The sequence below is a fragment of the Mesoplodon bidens genome (assembly GCF_964165515.1).
Source record: "Mesoplodon bidens genome assembly, chromosome: 17".
Lineage (NCBI taxonomy): Eukaryota > Metazoa > Chordata > Mammalia > Artiodactyla > Ziphiidae > Mesoplodon > Mesoplodon bidens.
In genome coordinates, this window is record NC_138174.1 from 1765568 (window position 1) to 1772393 (window position 6826).

Below are 6826 nucleotides of genomic sequence, written 5' to 3' on the forward strand. Positions count from 1 at the left end.
TCATCCTCATCAGCAGAGCTGCCACACCTGGACGCATCGGGATCTGGCTGGTGGCCCGAGGGGGGCCCCCGCTGCATTTTCACAGGCAGGAGGGTGCGGTCTGACCGACAAGTCTTTCTCGGTTCATTGTCACGGGTGTCATCCCAGTGAATTTAAAGCAAAGACCTCTTAGTTAAAAAAAAAAAAGAAAAAAAAAGAAAAAAAGTTAAATTTATTTATAGAAATTCCAAAGGCAACATTTTATTTATTTTATATATTTATTTATTCTATAGAGTTTATTTTTAATGAAATATGTACAGGCCAGATAGGCACTTTGGAAGCTTTAGGCTCTGTAGGCATTAAATGGCAACGTCCGCTACAAACCTGTGGCATATTCATGCAGCGAACGTGGCGTGCATGGATGCGAGACACTCAGATGGCCCTAGTGTCCTAAAGGCGACAATCGCTTTTGTGCCCGTGTTATTGTAAACTGATGCATACCGTTTATGACACTGAGTGTCCACTCTTCAGACTGCTTGTTCCATAGCTTATCCCAGAGGATTAAAGATAAACTGGGTCTCAAACTTTTATTCTGTGTCTGTAATATTTTCTCTCTCATAAGTGACTTCCTCCCTCATTGTAACTTCACGGTTGGAAAATATAGGGGTTGGTATATATTCTACTTGTCTAAATGTATTGCAGAATATACCAAAGCTAAACAATAACTGTGCTTTTATTTTAGTCGATCTCCAGAACAACAGGACTCATATCAAACATTGTACTGGTTTAGAATTCTTAAAAAGGAAAAAAAAAAAAAGGAAAGCTTACTGGGCACAGATTTTTCTTTTTTTTTTAGGGGACAAGAATCAGAGTCAGAACAACAGGGTAATTCTTATAAACTTTTTATTTGTGCACTTGGTTCTCAAATATGAAATTACACAAGTACCTTAGGGGTTATTGTAACATCTTTTATAGAAAATTGCTTTCGGTGTGACCTGTCATAATACCTGGTAAAAGCACCCTTCAAGTAAAACTTGCAAAATGAAACTAATAAATCTCCATCAATCATGACAATGAGGGGGAAAGTATATATTTGTTGACTATGTTTTGTTTTCTAAAATGGTCTTCACAAGCACTCAATTTTCTTAGAGGGGAGGTTACTCTATAGATTATCTTTTACAAGGCTTTTATAACATTTTATGCTGAAAAGCATAAGAATACATATTTCTTTAGTAGCAATAATTTTGAAACTTGCCCTTGGGCAAGGGAGACTATTTCTTACTATATACTAAGGAGAAAAGAGCCAAATTCTTAAAGCAATATTTAAGAAAAAGAAATTTATAACAAATTCTCATACCACATATAACACTTTCTAGCCATTCGTGTGGGAAATTGAAAGTGACAGTTTAAAAATGTGTTGGGATTTATGTAACTAATTTTAAAATTTAATATTCCAACTTTGTTTTGCTCTGATGCACATTCTCTATGACATACAGTAAAAGTATGCCACTGGTGAGTCAAAGCTGTTTCGAAGTAGGAGCACATGGCTGATTGTCATGAGCGTGGGGGGCCCATCTCTGGTCCAAAGGGCAGACTGGACAGGGCCTCCTGTTGATGTGCATTAAAGAAAAACTAAGTCCAACATTTGGAATTCAGAAATATGCTGGGGGGGGTGGCGACAGAAGCAATGTAAAATAGCTGATTTGTGGTAAAAGTCAGACTGTCCTCTTCATTTATCTTCTTGTTTCTTTTTTTAAAACTTTCTTAACATAAACTGCATTTAATTCCAAGAGGTAGTATTCTTATTTATTATTTAACCCTTTGCTGCTGCTAAAATGTGCACATATTCAGGCTTTAGTTTTTCCAAAAGGCATTTAATATTGTTGTCTGAAAAACATTAAACATCTGATCACAGGGAAGAATGAAGTTTCTAGGATGTCATAGGTACAATATTTAGCACCGAAGAAATTGATTTTAGGAAATAGCCAAAAGTAATCTTAAAGTAGCATGAGATGCTAGATTAATCAGCCTAAAAGAAAGAAAATGATTTGTGAAAAAGACTAAACTCTCCATGCATTCCTAGAAAACGCTACTTTAATGTCGACTTTTGGAGTTATTTTGTTTTGGTTACTTTTGTTTTTTTAAAAAGGAAAACAAAATGTTATATGCTTTTGGCAACTGATATGATAAACTGTAATGGTCTGTAAATAAATAAATACTGACTTATGCAATTTCTGTACATAAGTTTTCTGGGAGAGTGGATGGCTCAGGGTTTTGTTGCGGGCGCTGTCCTGCTGGGCTGCAGAGCGAGTCGCCCCAGCTCCTGGCTTTGCAACTGGTTCTTGTCATAAGGGACCCAAGGCCGTAGGTGGCTGCTCAAGCCTGTGTGGAATGATGGGTCCAGTTTTCACAAACACAAGCCCGGCCAGCCAAACCGCTATGTCGTTTGTGCCAACACTGCACCTTGGTCACAGACTTAACAGGCACGGACTGACCCCCCTCCCCCATCTGTCATGCGAATGTCCCCAGGCGGTGCCGACATGCCAGGTCACCTTGGGGCACCTGTCCCTGCCAGGTCCTGTTCTGTGGATAAGTGGATGGCTTCCGTTTATGGTTTTCATTCGATTTCATCTCATTAACACAACATTGTGTTATTTACTTGATAATCTGTAATCTGTAATTGTATGTAAATACATAAAGGATTATGTAATTTGTGTAAATACATAATTACAGACTTTGGAAAACTGGTATTTTTTACTTGATGTCCATGTTGGAGCTGCTTCCGATTCTGTGCCTACGTGAACCGATGGAATTTTAAAAACACGATCTCCTTGCTCTTACAGCTGTTGCGTGTGTGTTGAGGGACGAGGGGGTGTGGCAATGATGGGGGGAACAGCCGCATCCGGAGGTCCTGTCTTTTCCGTAAGCGTTAGATGAGGGAGCGCGGAAGCTTCTGGGATAAAGATTTATGTACTTGCATCAGGCAAAACGCAGTGTGTGAGCACGTTGACGTGGATGGTGAGCGGACAGAAACATACTGTCCGAGGTCAAATTCTGTCGCTGCATCGTTTGACCTCGAAATGTGCCGGATTTAGATCCACTGTTTGTGGTCACTTGCATGAAAGAACAGTGAAGTGGCGGGGGTCGGGGAATATGCCAGATGGATTCAAAAGATGCGGTCGCCAAGCCCCTGTGTCTGCGTGTGCGTGTGTGTGTGTGTGTGTGTGATACACGCGACGTAGTACCCACGGGCATCCATAGACATTTCACATTTGATTGATCCTAATTATGAAAATTATTATTATCAATGAAAAGTGATACTTTATTGTTGCAGGTGGGGTGGGAGGAATCACGTGTCGGTCAGTAAGTAGCCCCGCGTTCCGGGCTTCGGGGGTGGAGGGCGGGCCTGACGGCGGGCGAGAGCCGCGCCCCACGGGGCTCCCCGCTCTACCTGCCCCGCGCCTTGGCAGCCGCCTCCCTTAGGTCTTCAGAAGAACTTTTCTTGTGACGTCTCCTTCACCGGGGGGAGCATGCAGAAATGAGAAACGGCCTCTTCTGTAATTTTCTCTGGAAAGAAATGATGACGAGTGTTCTTCACGCGTGTATGTGTTCTACGTCTCGGCGCTGCACCAGCTCGTACTCGGCAGGTTGGTGGCCGCCGGCTGTGAGGTCGGACGGCGTTGTGACGGCCACCAGTGAGGCAAGGAAAACACCAAGGAGAGGCCTCTTTGCTACTTTGGTTGGTCGTCACAGAGAAAATTCATACTTAGGTTTCTCGTTTCTCTCCAACCGTATTCCGGCATATATCTTGGAAAACATTTTTAAAACAACTTTAATTAAAACAAGTTGTAGGCATCCCTGATACCTCAGTACCTCTTGGCCAGATGTGCTGGTAACTGGCCCTTGTTTTTTCCCATCCCCTTCTGAAGATCCTTCTGTTTGTGGTTTTGGTGATGATTCCTGTTGTTATTAGTGGACTTAGCTGGGGACATTTGATCCTGGGAAAGAAAGAGTTAAAAGACAATGTGTAAAGGGGACATTCAGAGCTGAGCATCTGAGTCTGCCCTCCTCACACAGCGGAAGCGGAAGCGTTACTGACAGCGGTCATGGCCCGGCTTGGACAAACTTATCAGAAACACACTCACTCAGGCTTTTTCCTAAGCATTTTGTGGGATGTGGCAAAGCATTCTGTAAACTCCACCTGGCTGTTGCCTCTTGCTTCTAGCGTCTGTGGGTGTACAGGGTTGGTCCATGACAGCTTTGGGAGATTTCTGTTTCTGATTCATAAAAAGAGGGCTTTTCCTAGTCCGTGAAGATGTTAGAATGATAGCTGCCCTTTCAGAAGGAAGCGGTACTCCAAACATCCCTTCACTCCGTGGCTGACCAAATCCTGCCCCCTCTCTCCCTTCCTGTTTTTCTTTTCCTCACGCCTTCCCTCCTTCCTTTGTCGTATGTGGAGCTGGCATCAGCAATAAAAGGACAGGCATGGTCCCTGATGGTACACGGAACTTAAACCACAGGCATCCTGAGGTGGTGTGATGGACCCTGGGATGGAAGGGTACCGGGGGCCGTGGGACATCCGTGCATCCCATATGGACTTTTGAGGGTCTGAGGTCGTCATGTCTGAGCTGAGATGCAAAAGAGTGGGAGGTACAAGAGAGAGAGCTTATAGTCACTGGCTTTCTAACCATGTCAAGATTAAGTGCTTTGTTCTTGGACAATCTGGGCTCATTGGATCTTTTACTGATGTTTCCTGGATGCCTGTGATGGACCCTGAGGATGTGAAAAGTGCTGGCTGACTGGCCAGCATCGGTCGTGGCTTTGGTTCCTGGAGATGAAGGGGACCAGTCTTTAGTCAGACCACCTCTGCTGCCCTGTGCCTACTGGAGCCACGCTCAGAATGCTCTTTGGCTACTTTTGGTTGCTATTCAGAGGAAGGTGACTCTATTAGTTTTTGTTAATATTACTCACTTTAATTTTCCCCTTCCACATTTACTTCATGTCACGGGCAAAATTCACAACAGACTAGCAATGAAAATATAGGGTAACAAAAGAGGTGAAAATATAACCTTTAAAATATCCACTTCATTCTTTGAATAAATATGTATTGAGCAGCTGCTATACGGCGTGGAACAGTGCTAAGGATATTGTAGAGAAAAAAAGACAATCTTTTGATCTTGCTACTTAATACCAGGCTGGGTTCTATGTCAATTGTTATATCAACATGCAGTTTAAGATACTGTAGGACTGGGATGCCCACGTTATAAGGCAATTAGGATAATGTTGACAATTTTCCATGGACTTCACCTGTCTTCAGCTATGTATTCAATTTACATGAATATATAAGGACCCAGTTAGATGCAGACCCATTGGAGTCCTATTGTTTTAAGTAGGACAGTGTTTTCTTTTTTTAATTTTGTTTACTTTTTAAAATATTCTCTTCCATTATGGTTTAGCACAGGATACTGAATATAGTTCCCTGTGCTCTACAGTAGGACCTTGTTGTTTATCCATCCTGTATACAATAGTTTGCATCTGCTAATCCCAACTTCACAATCCATCCCTCCCCCACCCCCGGGACAGCGTTTTAAAAATGTGTCCTCAAATTTGATGATACAGATTCTTTCGGTAGATGATCTCCTCCTTGGCAGTAAATGAGTTTCTTTTGAAATAGAGGCCGTCCCATTTTTCCTTCCTTGGGAAAACCCAAAGGAAGAGGCACCGGAATTCCAAAAGTTTGTCAATTACACATTTGGCTGTCTTTTAAGGATACCAGGACTCTGAAGCTACAAGAACCAATGAAGCTTTGGAAAATTCCTCATCTCCCTTACAACCCACCTCACTGAAATGTAAATGGGTGTGTAACAATAGCTTTTATACCATAGAGATGAAATTATACATCTCGGTTAGAGGGATAAAACTTTTCATTTTGTCTTCACCAGAATTAAAAATCTGTAGTTAATCAGCTTCTGGCTTCCCCTGTGTCTTTGGTTTCCTCTTCTAGTTGTAGGGGTGCCCTGGCTTCCCACTCTCTTGGGTCTTCCCCTCTTTGTCCTACATTTGAAGAGTAGAGATGGTTCGGTGTCTGTTACAGAATAAGTAGAACAGGTGGGATGTGATGGGTGGTCTTTAGAATTTCTCCAGAAGAGTTTTATGATGTTGAGTTTGGTTTAGGGAACGAGGGCTAATTGAATTAGAGCAGCATTCAAAGCAGGACATATTGGCTAGAAAAGAAGCTCTCTGTCCTTCAGGAGATATGCCGTGACTGTCCCTGGATGGAGAAAACCTAAGGGCAGAACATTTCCCTGACGCTGCCATTCACCCCGTGTCGTGCCATCAAGAGATCAATTTGAGTTATGAATGCTGCTTTGGTAGACGGGTGCAAAGTTTGAAATCAGACTATTTCTTCTGATGATCTGCTTCAAAGAAGCAATTTAAGATTTTGTGGTGACTCTAATGTGCCTATACCCATGCTTCCTGTTTCTTCCTCTGGCGTATTTCCTATTCAAGAAGGCTGGATTCTACTATTCTCATCTCAGAGCTTTCATTTAGTTCTGGATGCAAAGTGCTATTTCTTTTAAAATGTAGATTATTAACAATGCTTCCTGCTGAAGTACATGAATTAACTTGCCTGAAAGTACAGTCTAGTCACATCGAGTCCTTTTCCATGAGCCATTGCCCCATTCTGCATTCCACGTGGTCCTAAACATGTTCCCAAATGCATCAGTTCCTTGAGATGGCCAGACTTCTCTCAGACGAGCTGTTCTGTTTCCTAATTAGCTGGTTGCTATAGACACTTGGGTCATGTTTTTTTTTCAGATAGTAGGAGCTCAAATTATAGGAAAAT